Source organism: Bos grunniens, chromosome 13, assembly GCF_055505025.1.
Source record: "Bos grunniens cultivar Pamir isolate PY7600 chromosome 13, Bosgru_T2T1.0, whole genome shotgun sequence".
NCBI lineage: Eukaryota > Metazoa > Chordata > Mammalia > Artiodactyla > Bovidae > Bos > Bos grunniens.
In genome coordinates, this window is record NC_141177.1 from 60,310,865 (window position 1) to 60,325,062 (window position 14,198).

Sequence of the window (14,198 nt, forward strand, 5' to 3'; positions counted from 1 at the left end):
AGAAACACACATAGAGACTAGACTTATGAACATGGGGAGAGGGGAGGAGAGAGTGAGATGTATGGAAATAGTAACATGGAGACTTACATTACCATGTGTAAAATAGACAGCCAACAGGAATTTGCTATATGGGTCAGCAAACTCAAACAGGGGATCTGTATCAACCTAGAGAGCTGGGATGGGAGGGAGATGGGAGGGAGGTTCAAAAGAGAGGGGATATATGTATACATATGGCTGATTCATGTTGAGGTTTGACAGAAAACAACAGAAAATTCTGTAAAGCAATTATCCTTCATTAAAAAAATAAATTAAAAAAGAAGTAAATATACACTTAAAAGGGGAAAAAAAAGAATTTTGGCCTCTACTTCAAGATGAATCTTAAACCCAAGTGTGAAAGTTGACACAACAAGAGAATATTTTTATGACCTGAGGGTGGATAATGATTTTTTATAAGGAGAAAAAAAGATTGATAGATTGAAGTCCTGTTATATACCCAAGAGATTTGAGTTCTTATGTCCACGAGAAGACACTCAAGAATGGTCATAGTAGAATTATTCATAATAAAAACTGGAAACCACCCAAAAGTCCATCAACAATATAACAGATAAAGTGTGGTGTAGTCATATAGTAGAATACTACACAGCAGTGAAAAGTAAACCATGACTGAATCTCACATACTCTATGCTGAATGAAAGACGTGTGAATGGAAAGAGTATATACTATAGGATTCCATTTACTGAACATTCAAACACTTGCAGAGCTCATCTGTGCTGATGAAGGAGAAAAGTGATTATCTCAGAGGGAATACTAACTGAGAAGGGGTAAGAGGGAGCCTCATAGGAGCTGAAATGCTCTGTAGCTTGATTCAGGTAACAGCAGTGGTTGTGGACATATGTAACAATTTCTTTGAGTGGACTTCAGGTTTATATGCAAATCACTAAATACAAGTTATACCTAAATTGAATGGAGAAAAACAATTAACATATTAAGTATTTATCTAAAGATATAATGCTACTTTTTTTTAAGTTACTAAAAGGAAATGAAGAAAAAGAGCCACTCTCAGGATTGACTTGGGAAAGGAGAATTTTACTTTCGATTTTATGCAGTTCTATGAAACTTGAGAAATATCAATAACCTCAGATATGCAGATGACACCACCCTTATGGCAAAAAGGGAAGAGGAACTAAAATGCCTTTTGATGAAAGTCAAAGAGGAGAGTGAAAAAGTTGGCTTAAAGCTCAACATTCAGAAAATGAAGATCATGGTACCTGATCCCATCACTTCATGGGAAATAGATGGGGAAACAGTGGAAACAGTGTCAGACTTTATCTTTTTGGGCTCCAAAATCACTGCAGATGGTGACTGCAGCCATGAAATTAAAAGACGCTTACTCCTTGGAAGAAAAGTTATGACCAACCTAGATAGCATATTCAGCCAACAAAGGTTCGTCTAGTCAAGGCTATGGTTTTTCCTGTGGTCATGTATGGATGTGAGAGTTGGACTGTGAAGAAAGCTGAGCACCGAAGAATTGATGCTTTTGAACTGTGGTGTTGGAGAAGACTCTTGAGAGTCCCTTGGACTGCAAGGAGATCCAACCAGTCCATTCTAAAGGAGATCAGCCCTGGGTGTTCTTTGGAGCGAATGATGCTAAAGCTGAAACTCCAGTACTTTGGCCACCTCATGTGAAGAGTTGACTCATTGGAAAAGACTCTGATGCTGGGAGGGATTGGGGGCAGGAGGAGAAGGGGACGACAGAGGATGAGCTGGCTGGATGGCATCACCGACTCGATGGACGTGAGTTTGAGTGAACTCTGGGAGTTGGTGATGGACAGGGAGGCCTGGCGTGCTGCGATTCATGGGGTCACAAAGAGTCGGACACAACTGAGCGACTGAACTGAACTGAACTGATGAAACTTGAATTTTGCTTGTTTGTTCAACTGTGACTTTTTATGGTACAGAAATTTCTTTGATTTTGTAAAGTAGATTTTTAAATTTTATTATATAAATATTTTATATTGTTATATTTATGTTATACTTTTATTACCTTGCATATTATGTTATACTTTAAAAGTATCTCTCTCTAGATGGGTGAAGTTAGGATAATGTTTTTCTTTTTCTACTTTTCTATATTGTATGGCTTTAGGTATAACTTTTAAAAATCAGAGGAAAAAAAAACTTCCTGAAAAGGAAAAAAGGGAAAAAACATTTGGAGAAATATTGCCTAATTTTCCACATTTAAAAAATAGATTATTGTTGTTATCCTTATTTAACTACTCTGTCAGTTTTCTGTAGGACTATTAGTATAGGAACTATTTTGATTTCTTTTGGTTATTTTGTCACACAAGCACACAAAAACAATTTGGAAAATCTTCTCAGTGATGTTTCTTTAGTGTGGCTCAAGATCAAATCCACACGATCACCTGAAATGCTCCTTAAAAATGCACAGCCCTGAGCCACACCTCCGGAGAAGGCAATGGCAAGCCATTCCAGTACTCTTGCCTAGAAAATCCCATGGATGGAGGACCTTGGTAGGCTGCAGTCCATGGGGTTACTACGAGTCCGATGCGACTGAGCGACTTCACTTTCACTTTTCACTTTCACGCGATGGAGAAGGAGATGGCAACCCACTCCGGTGTTCTTGCCTGGAGAATCCCAGGGACGGGGGAGCCTGGTGGGCTGCTGTCTATGGGGTCGCACAGAGTCGGACACGACTGAAGTGACTTAGCAGAAGCAGCAGCAGAGCCACACCTCAGGACTCCCTGATGAACATTTGAGAAATGTGATTTTGTGGTCTTTTCTGCATGAAAACTCTGACCAGGGACAAGCTTAGCTGACTCAGAGACCATTCAGGTGGGGTACATGTGAGAGGGAGAGTTTAAGATTGTTTGGCCTGGGATCAACTAGAAATGCCTTCTGCTTAAATATCACTCATATTCAGTCTTTAAAAAGAACATTGAGTTAGCCAAACCAAGTCCATTTACAGGCCACAGGCCAACTATCTGTGTTAGAGGGGCGGGCTGTAGTTCTAGATAGTGAACCCCTTTATAATTCTAATTCTTAGTTATCCAAGCGTATCAACTGTTCTTGTCACACAGATTATCCTATTTCCTAGATTTGTCATTACTAGGTATTAATTAAATGCCTCTTAATAATTTGATAAAAAATCAAAACGTGGTAAGAAAAAACGAAACAGATAAAGAGGTAATGGAAGGGAAAAGACAGTTGAGGAAAAAGATAATTTGCTTTAAAAAAGGAGAAGTGTCAGTACTGATGGAAACCAAATTGGTGCTGGAATCAGGATTTTCTTGTCTCTTCTAAGGAGAAGTGTACAGTAGGTTTTGTTTTTATACAGAAATCCAGAGACGACTGTTGTAAAAACTGAAAATAGTAAGCAGCTAGAAGGGCCCAGATGTTTGTTTAGGCTTCTCTGGTCTCCCCAGAGCCCAGTTCATATTTCAGCGTGAGAGCACGGCGCGTCCTTGGCCTGCGGCCACTGTTTGCATCACACCGAGGCGAGCCTGGATCAGAGTTTGGCCTGACAAGCATTTTGTTAACTTATAATTCATTTAGAGACATTTAATTGAACCAGGGTGATTCAAACGTTTTGAACCAGCAGCGTTTAAGATGGATAACTCACCATCTCTGCAGTTTTCTGATGCATCCAAATGTCTATGGGAGTTCAAACATCTGTTCTAGTAAATTTCCACCCTCCTTGTCAGCTTATTGATGGAATTAGCTAAATTTAAGTAAAAATCATTTGGCAATCAATACATGAGTTTTCTCATGTGGTAACTTTAGACTACAATCTCTAACTTGAATTGTAATCATACTTTCTAGTCCCTAATGGGACATTTAAGATATATGTGGTATATCATGGCAAAGTTCTTCACTGAAATAAAAAAAACGTATTTCGGATTCAGTGTATTTAAACACATAATTTTCTCTGATTATGATTCCAACTAATTATTTTTATTGTTTAGTTGCTAAGTTGTGTCCAACTCTTTGCGACCCCATGGACTGTAGCCCGCCAGGCTCCTCTGTGTATGGGATTTCCCAGGCAAGAATCCTGCAGTGGGTTGATATTTCCTTCTCCAGGTGATCTTCCAGACCCAGGGATCAAACCCACGTCTTATTAATTACGTATACATAACAGCTATACCAACAATCATGTGATGTATCTTTATATTACAACATAGTATGCATATTTAATGTGCCAACATTTTGTTCTTGTGTTTTGAGGCAGTGATCTATAACTTATAGACTTAGGACTTCCCTGACAGTCCAGTGGTTAGGACTCTGTGTTTCCAGGGTAGATGGTCCATGTTTCATCCCTGGTTGAGGAGCTAAGATCCCACATGCTGCGAGGCACAGCCAAAAAAAAAAAAATTAAAAGTTACAGACTTAAAATCTAATCAAGACAAATTAAAGGGGATTTTGAGTTCAGATTCCCTTCCCTTTTGATTCCAAAGCCACTCAGACAACTCTCCACTCTCGCCGAAGCCTGGTAGAGCACCAAATACATCTGAATTCTGGGGCAGAAGTTACAGGATCAGAACATCACTGTGTACATAGTTAGGGCTCAAAAGCTAGAAGAGGCTGTTTCTGTGATGGGTGAGGGACAAAGACAACAGATTCCCATTGGGCTTGGGTTGAGGAGGTACCAGCTGCTTTGAGTAGATGCCTCTCTTCTAACATTGGTTGATAAAACTCATATCTTCCCTCTGAGGGATTTTATATTTACCTAATGGTATGAATCAGCCAAAAAGACCACTAACCTTTTAAGAGGATACTATCACTTGAAGGCAGCACACCCACCAAATAATCAAAGCACTTGGCACCCAAGGAGGAAGACTTAACTGAAGGATTTTAGATGCTTTACATGTTTTACATGAAGTGTTACAGAAGAAAGGGGCATTGGAATAGAAATGTTTGTGTGCTACACCCTCCCTTAATAGCTACCCTGCAGTCCTTAAACACATGATCATCATCCATTTAGAGTTAACTAGGACTTCTCTGGTGGCTCAGATGGTAAAGAATCTTTCTGCAATACAGGAAACTCGGGTTCAATCCCTGGGTCAGGAAGATCCTCTGGAGAAGGGATTGTCTACCCACTCCAGTTTTCTTACTCGGAGAATTCCATACAGAGAGAAGCCTGGCAGGCTACAGCCCATGGGGTCACAGAGAGTTGGACACAACTGAGAGACTATCATTTTTTTACATTTTTCAGCAGTATCACACAATTCAACGCTTTTCCTACTCCTTGTAATTTTTTTTATTTCTTCCTGTCGAGATATCAAGTTAAAGCCCAGAGTAATGGCAAAAAAAAAGAAAAAGAAATCAAAGATAACTCAAGATAAAGGCAAACTGGTAATAAATATCAAGCATTTATCCTGCCTTTCCTACAAGCTTACCTCCACGTATTAGTTTGCTGTGACTGTCACAATAAAGTACGGGTGGCTTAAATACCAGAAACTTCTCTCAGTTCTGGAGGCCAAACGTGTGAGATTAACTTGTCCTGTCTTGAGGCTTCTCTCCTGGTCTTGCAGATGGACATCTCCTTGCTGTGTCCTCACGTGGCCTTTCTTCTGTGTGCACATGCCTAATGTGTCTCTGTGTGTCCACCAGTCAGATTGGATTAGAACCCATCTTAATGGTGTCCTTTTAACTTTTTTTAAAGTTTTTTTTTTTTAATTGGAGTATAATTGCTTTACAATGTTGTGTTAGTTTCTGCTGTACAACAGAGTGTGAATCAACTGTGTTCAGTCAGTCGTGTCCAACTCTTTGTGACCCTTTGGACTGTAGTCCATCTGTCTCCTCTGTCCATGGGATTTTTCAGGAGTTGCCATTTCCTCCTCCAGGGGATCTTCCCGACCCAGGGATCAAAGCTGTGTCTGCTGTGTCTTCTGCCTTGCAGGTGGATTCTTTACCTGCTGAGCCATGTGTAGACATATACCCCTCTCTCTTGAGCCTCCCTTCCACCCACCCCTTTAGGTCATCACCGGGCTCAGAGCTGAGCGCCCTGTGCTGTACAGCAGCTTCCTACCAGCTCTCTATTTTGCACATGGCAGTGTGTATATATCCGTGCTGCTCTCTCAGTTTGTCCCACCATGGTGTCCGCAAATCCATTCTCTATGCCTGCACCTCTATGCCTGCACCTCTATGCCTGCCCTGCAAACTAAGGGCCCTATTTCCATACAGTCATATTCTGAGGTGCTGGGGGTTAGGGCTTCAGCATATGAATTTTGGGGGAAACAATTCAGTCCATAAACACTTAAGGTAGCCAAACAGTTATTGAAGGGAAGTATTTCTTTATAGGGAAATTTGAATTAATAAACAAAGAAGGAATGATAGAATTAAATATAACCTTTTCATAGTCTGTGACTGATAATCTCACACGATGGAAGAAGACCAGACATTATATATCTAACGATGGAATGTTTTTGTCAAAAAAAAAAATCAAACATGAGTGTGAAGCATCTAACTACCATTTTACAGATATCAGATCATACAGCAGTCTCACCTCTGGGTATGTAAATATATGCAAAAGAATTGAAAACAGGATCTTGAAGACATAGTCACACAACCATGTTCATTATAGCGTTATTCACAATAGCCAAAAGGTGGAAGCAATTTAAATGTCTATCAGGAGATGAATGGATAAAGGAAATGTGGAGTATCCATATAATGGAATATTATACAACTTTAAAAAAAGGAAGGAAATCCTGTCACATGCTACAAAAGGGATGAATCTTGAGGACATTATGCTAAGTGAAATAAGCCAATCACAGAAGGACAAATTCTACATCTTCCTACTTACATGAGGAATCTTAAGTAGTCAAACTCTCCATAGGTGAGTGGATAAAGAAGTTGTGGTACATATATACAATGGAATATCTCTCAGCCATAAAAAGGAATGAATTTGAGTCAGTTTTAGTGAGATGAAGAAACCTAGAGATATTATACAGAGTAAAGTAAGTCAGAGAACATCAAACATCATATATTAACACATATATATAGAATCTAGAAAAATGGTACTGATGAAAGTAATTCCAGGGCAGGAATAGAGACACAAATGTAGAGAATGGACTTGTGGATTCAGCAGGGGAAGGAGAGAGTGGAACGAATTGAGAGAGTCGCACTGACATATATACACTATCATGTGTGAAATAGACAGCTAGTGGAAAGTTCCTGTGTAGCACAGGGAGCTCAGCTTGGTGCTTGGTGACAGGCTAGAGGGATGGGATGGGGGAGGCTGGAAGGCAGGCTCAAGAAGGAGGGGATATATGTAGCCCCACGGCTTATTCATGTTGTTGTACAGCAAAGCCCAGCACAACATTGTAATTCAATTATCCTCCAGTTGAAAATAAATTTTAAAAACTAGTCAAAGTCTTAGAAACAGAAAGTAGAATGTTGATTTCCTGGGCCTTTGGGGAGGAGGAAAGGGGAATTGTTCAGTGGATATAGACTTTCAGTTTTGCAAGCCGAAAAAGTTCTACAAGAGTATTGTGCAAATGGACACATATGGTTAACACTTGGAGTGTACACTTGAAAGTGATTAAGATATATTTTTGACCACAATTAAAAAAAAAATCACCTCAAAGTTACATAAAAATTGATTTTATTTACATGGAAAGTTATGTAAGAAATTATTTTATTTTACTTAACATCCTCAATCGGCAAAGCTGTAGTAACAGAGAGAGTAAGTAGTTGCAAGGTTTCGGGGAGGAAGCTGGGTACGAAAAACAGTGTTGAGGAATGATGGAAGTCTCCTGTCACCTGAGTGTGGTGGTGGTTACATGAATTTCAACATGTGTTAAAATTCTTTTCCGCTGTGCACCATACCCCGAAATCAGTCTTTCTAAATGTTAATATTTTAATAAAACTTGAGTATAAAACGCACAATTTGGGTCATTTGATTTTATGACTGGCATATAAGCCTTGATAGTTCTGTTTCATGTTGGCATTTAGGTGAGCAAATTATAGTAAAGAGTTGTGTGTGCGTGTGTGAGTGCTAAGTTGTGTCCAAGTCTTTTTCGACCCCGTAAACTGTAGCCCTCCAGGCTTCTCTGACCATGGGATTCTCCAGGCAAAAATACTGGAGTGGGTTGCCATTACCTCCTCCAAGGGGTGTTCCCCACCCAGGGATCAAACCTGCGTCTCCTGCATTGGCAGGCAGATTCTTTACCACTGACCCATGAGAAAGCAGTCATTTTATAAGAACTCTATATAATAATGACCATTTTAGCTTCTGTACTGTATTCAGATTGCTTTCTGTGGCCTCTTTCAACATTGTTCTTCCTTTACTGTGTTTTTTTTTTTCTTTTAATAACTTGACTTGAAATTGTTTCCCATACAAAACTACCATTTTATATTTTTCCTGTTTAATTGGGGGGGGGGTACATTTATCATTCGATCCATCTACCTCTTCTGGTGTTTTTCCTCATATCATGTTTAACACCTCCCAGCTTGGAGTCCCTTAAACATGTGATTAAGGGTTCTTTTAAATCAATCTTCTAGATTATTTACGAAGATGTTAAACAAAGCTGAGTTTGACCTTAAACCCTACCAAGTCTGCTAATCTAAACCAAGATCGTTCACTCACTTGCTGCTTCATTTTAAAGTATTCCTTGTTTACAGTCTTATCTAAGATCCATTTCATGGTATCAGTAACCAAGGGAATTCATCTCCATTTCTCTAATGCATATGCTACCAAATGCTTACCCAAAGGTCCAGATGTTTTACATCTCTTTGTCTATTCATTTGATAATTGTATGAAAAATGTGATCTCACAGTCCTCTTAGTGGCCACCTACAAGGAAGCAAGGAGCAATGTGAATCCCTTAGAATCAGTTTGCTCCTAAGAGTTAGATAATAAGTCAGTAAGTAAACAGAAGAAATGAGTGCTAAAGACAGATGCCTTCTACAGATAAGCAGATCTTCCTCAGCCTGGAGTAACAGCATAGAAAAAGAGAGAGCAGGAGGAAGGAAGAAAGGAAGGAAGGAAAGAGAACAGTGAAGCAGAGAAGCTTCTTATTGTGAGAGGTAACAATACTTGAGTCCACAGACACAGTTAGAATTAAGCAAAACCTGTGATGAAAAGAAACAGACAATACAATGTGATGTCTGGATGCAGACGCAAAGAAACAACAGAAAGGTACAATCGAAGCTGCATTCTGATAAGAAATGTGGCTGTTTAAGACGCTGAGCAAGATTCACGATACGATGAAGGAAAATAATTGAAAAGAAAAAGTGTCTGGACTCTTTCAATTGAGACAGAAATAATAGGTCCCTGATAAAACGAGGAGAGCTCAAAAAAGAAGAGCTAAACACAAAGATCCCTTAGAGTAGGAAATGGCAACCCATTCCAGTATTCTTGCCTGGGAAATCCCATGGACAGAGGAGCCTGGAGGGCTACAGTTCATGGGGTCGCAAGAGTAGGACTCGACTGAGCGACTGAGCATGCATGCATGTATGAACAAGTGAGCAGATGCTTAAAAAGCAAAAGTTAAATCTTAATATTTGTAGGGTGTCCTAGAAACAGGTCTGAAACAAGGTGACTAGGCATAATATCATCAAAAATGTCTTCCATCTGTAAAAAAAAATAATACATGAAATAACATTAAGTCACATTTCTAGATGTGAGATTCTAGTGACTCAGTTTATGGGAGGAAAATGGTAAATTTGATCACTAATGGTGGTAAGAAACAGTATGTCTTGTTAAGGTAGTTATAAACTAAAAAAAAGCTACACTGCTCTGGTTAAGTCATTCCTCTACCTAAAGTCTCTACATAACCTTGCCTGGGTGACCTTCAAGACACTTTGCGATGGGCTGGGCCCCTCTAGCACCTCCTCGTCTATTCATATATCTAGTAACTACCTTCTCTGTGTCTCATTACTACCTCACCACCATTCTTTCGGGAAAGATAATGATAGGAAGTACCCAGTACCTGACACATAATAAGGGCTTCACAAGTGATGATTTCCTTATTTTCCAATTCTCTTTCCTAAGAGCCCTATATTCTCCACAACACCAGATTATGAGAACATGCTGTGCTCATGACAGCTCTGTGTCTCTTTTCATAGACACTCTCTGAAATATCTTCAGAGATTGTTTTTAATTTAGCAAGATGCAGTCAATCATAGAGGACCAGATTCAATGTCTTTTTATCCTGCCAGGCAGAAATGATCACTATCTCTTAGTATCCAACCTTTTTGGCATCAGGGACCGGTTTCACAGAAAACAATTTCTCCATGAATGAGGAGGGTGGATGGTTTCAGAATGATTTAAGCACACTACACTTACTGTGCACTTTATTTCTATTATTATTACATAAGTTCCACCTTAGATGATCAGACATTAGATTCTGGAGGTTGGGAACCCCTGTCTTAGCTGAGCCCGTAGAACTGTTACTATTGCCAGAATTTCACCTATTTCATTGTTTTCTCTCCCCTTGACTGCAAATTCCCTGTCCCAAAGAAGACAGCAACTGTATATCCAGAGTGTAACAAAAGTTGATCATTTATTCCATCACTAAACTCTGATTGAGCACCTATTATGCTACTAAGTGGATACAAATTTAAGAAGAATAGTCATTGCCTTCAGACAACTCCAGTCTATTGTGGAAGAGAGGTACCTAAAGAAATACTATTGATAATGACTTTCGAATGGGATTTCAAGGGATTTGTGATTTCTTCTTAATGCTTTTCTGGATTGTTTGCAGGTTTATAACGAACGTTTTGTTTATAAAAAATCAATATGATATTTTTCACTTGGAAAAAAAATTGGTGATAGAATTCTGTAAGGCATAATGGGGGCATCACAGAGAAAACCAAAGGAAAGGCAGCTCAAAATTGCTTCCTAGGAGGTGTCAGCAGTGGGCTCCATCCACTAGAAGCACTAATGGGTGAGACAGCGGATCTCAAGCCAAGCCCACTGCCCCACGCAGTCGTGCACTAAGAAGGCTAACCTGTGCTCACAGACTTATCTTCTGACTTGTCAGGACTTTGGTTTCTTAATTCATATCTCCTTTTTAAAAAAATTTTTATTGGAATATAGTTGATTTACAATATTGAATTAGTTTCTGCTATACAGTAAAGTGAATCCGTTACACATATACCTGCTCTTTTTTAGATTATTTTCCCATATAAGTCATTACAGAGTATTGAGTAGAGTTCCCTATGTATATGGCAGGTCCTTATTAGTTTTCTATTTTATCTATAGTCGTGTGTATGTATCAATCCTAATCTCCCAAATTATCCCCCTATTTCTGTCTCATAACCATAAGTTTCTTTTCTACATCTGTGACTCTATTTCTGTCTTCTAAATAAGTTCATTTGTATAATTTTTAGATTCCATATGTAAGCAATATCATATGATATCTGTCTTTCTCTAACTTCACTTCATATGATAATCTCCAGGCCCATTTTCTGTCCATAATCTTCAAGCCCAAATTATGTGCTTTAAAACTCCACATCTTGGGGACTTCCCTGGTGGTCCAGTAGTTAAGGATCTTCCTTGCAATGCAGGTAAATTGGGTTCGATCCCTTGTCAGGGGAACTAAGATCTCACGTGCCTCAGAACAGCTAAGTCTATGCATTGCAACTACTGAAGCCCACATAGTCTGGAGCCTGCATGCCACAGCTAAGACCCAACACAGCCAAATAAATATTAAAAAAATAATAATAATAACCCAGATCACATACCAAAAAAAGAGTGTACTCCCAGACTGACTTTATCACACATATCTGACTTTATCACACAATTCCAAGAGGACTTTCCGATTATCTTGTATCTAACATTCTCTCACTCATTAATTTAAAACTACTTAGTGTAGGAACTCCCCTGGTGGTCCGATGGCTAGGACTCCACACTTCAATGAAAGGGGCTCAGGTTCGTTCCTTGGTCAGGGAACTAGATCCCACATACCACAAGCAAAGATACCATGTTCCACAACTAAAACCCGGCACAGCCAAACTAAAGTAAAAATCCTGAGTATACCACCTAGGAGGTGTACGTTCTGTGATCAACAATGGCTCATTAATTTCAAATATTATCTATATTTGAGCATAGATAACTTGTGTTTTTATATTTCAGAAGCAGTTCCTCAATGTCTTTTTTCTATGATTTGCCCCCAACTTCAGCCCTACACATACTTGCTGCTCCTCTTAGGCTCTTGTCATTTCCTATCTGTGATGGGAACATTTTCTGTTATTGATGACTTTGATTCTAGGGATTAAAGGTGAATAAGGCAGGGTTCTTGTCTTTGGAGGACTTGCATTTGAGTCAACAGGGTCCTGAATAGAAGAATTGCTTCAGGTCTCCGTATTACAGTATGATAGTTTCTTACAGGACGTAATGGCAAAATTCTCTAGGCACCAAAATTAGAATCAGACATAATCACATTTTAGACTTGACTAGACAAATCATCATTGGAGAGAGCAATTTACTGTTTCTCAAGGAAAATACTTAGTAATGCCTTCTAAGTTCTCCTGCTCATTGTGATGGTGGAGCCACTACAATGGGTTCAGACTGAAAGAACATTGATGGGAAGGGATTAGGTAAGTGGGTTCTGGTCCTTGCTGCTGAACACAAACTAACTGTAGGAATCTGGATGAGTTATTTAACATTGTGGGTGCCTTATTTATAAAATACCAGGGTTGCTCCTGCACTGTTTGTGGAAATATAAATTAGTACAGCCACTATGGAAAACTGTGTGGGTTCCTTAAAAAACAAAAGATACAGCTACCATATGACCCAGAATCCCACTCCTGAGCATATATATCTGGAAAAGGTGAAAACTCTAATTCAAAAAGATACATGCACCCCGATGTTCAGAGCAGCACTATTTACGACAGCCAGGACACGAAAGCAGCCTAAATGTTCATCAACAGGTGAATGGATAAAGAAGATGTAGTATGTGTATACAATGGAATTTTACTCAGTCATAAAAAAGAATGAAATTGGATCATTTGTAGAGACACGGATGAACCTAGAGAGAGTCATACAGAGTGAGGTAAGTCAGAAAGGGAAAAACAGATATTGTATATTAATGTATATATATGGAATCTAGCAAAGTGGTATAGATGATCTTATTTGCAAAGCATAAATAGAGACACAAATGTAGAGGACAAATGTAAGGACACCAAGCAGGGAAAAGGGAGGGAGTAGCAAATTGGGAGATTGGGATTGACACATATATAGTATTGATACTATGTGTAAAATAGATAATGAATGAGAACACAGTGTATAGCATAGGAAACTCTTCCCAACTCATTGTGGTGACCTGAATGGGAAGGAAGGCCAAAAGGGAGGGGATATGTGTATATGTAAGCCTGATTCATTTTGCTGTACGGTAGAAACTAACACAACATTGTAAATCAGCTATACGCCAATAAAAATTAACTTAAAAAATAGTGCAAACTCTTGCTTAAGCCTATAACATCTGGAAAGGTGTGAAGGTACTATTCCTCATCAGAGAAAAATCATGTTTTTACATAATCAGTTCACAAATACACAAAGGCCATATTAAATCACAAAACAGACAAGTTTGCTTTTTGTATCAAGTCCCCTCTCTGTACTTAGAGGCCACATCAGAGAGGTGTTTGGTAATCTCTTCTATCTTTGTTCCCTCTGTTTTTATCCCTCGCTCGGGCTCTCTCCTCCACCCCAATCCCAATTAATTAACCACTTTGATTTTCCTCTCAATAAAGCCAACTAGGCAGCATGAGTTTTGGGAGGGAATTGTAGGTCCTTCCGAGAAGAGAAATCCTCCACCAGACCAACTCCTTTTCCTTCTCTTGCTGATATTGATCACTTTAATAACATAAATACCAAAGGGTTATTTTGCTCTGTTTCTTTTTCCGCTTAAAAAAGATCCCTCCCAGGATGGAGGGTGGGGAATGAAAAGAGGGATGCTAGGAGGAGAAAAGCTTGTCTGCCACTCAATCTTAGTGGAAATTAATGGAGACTAGTATCTTTAAAGGATTTCCTTGATGGCTCAGACAGTAAAGAATCAGCTTGCAATGCAGGAGACCTGGGTTTGATTCCTGGGTCGGGAAGGTCCCTTGGAGAAGGGAATGGCAACTCACTCTAGTATTCTTGCCTGGGAAATCCTATTGGCAGAGGAGCCTGGTGGACTATAGTCCATGGGGTCACAGAATCGGACATGACTGAGTAACACACACATACAATTTCTAAAG

At 39.3% G+C, this 14,198-nt stretch overlaps 1 long non-coding RNA gene across 1 annotated transcript in view; it reads left to right on the plus strand.

The window, feature by feature from the left end:
• LOC147361080 (uncharacterized) overlaps nucleotides 1–14,198 on the plus strand; it is a 105,977-nt gene that overhangs the window by 54,093 nt on the left and 37,686 nt on the right. The window lies entirely within an intron of this gene.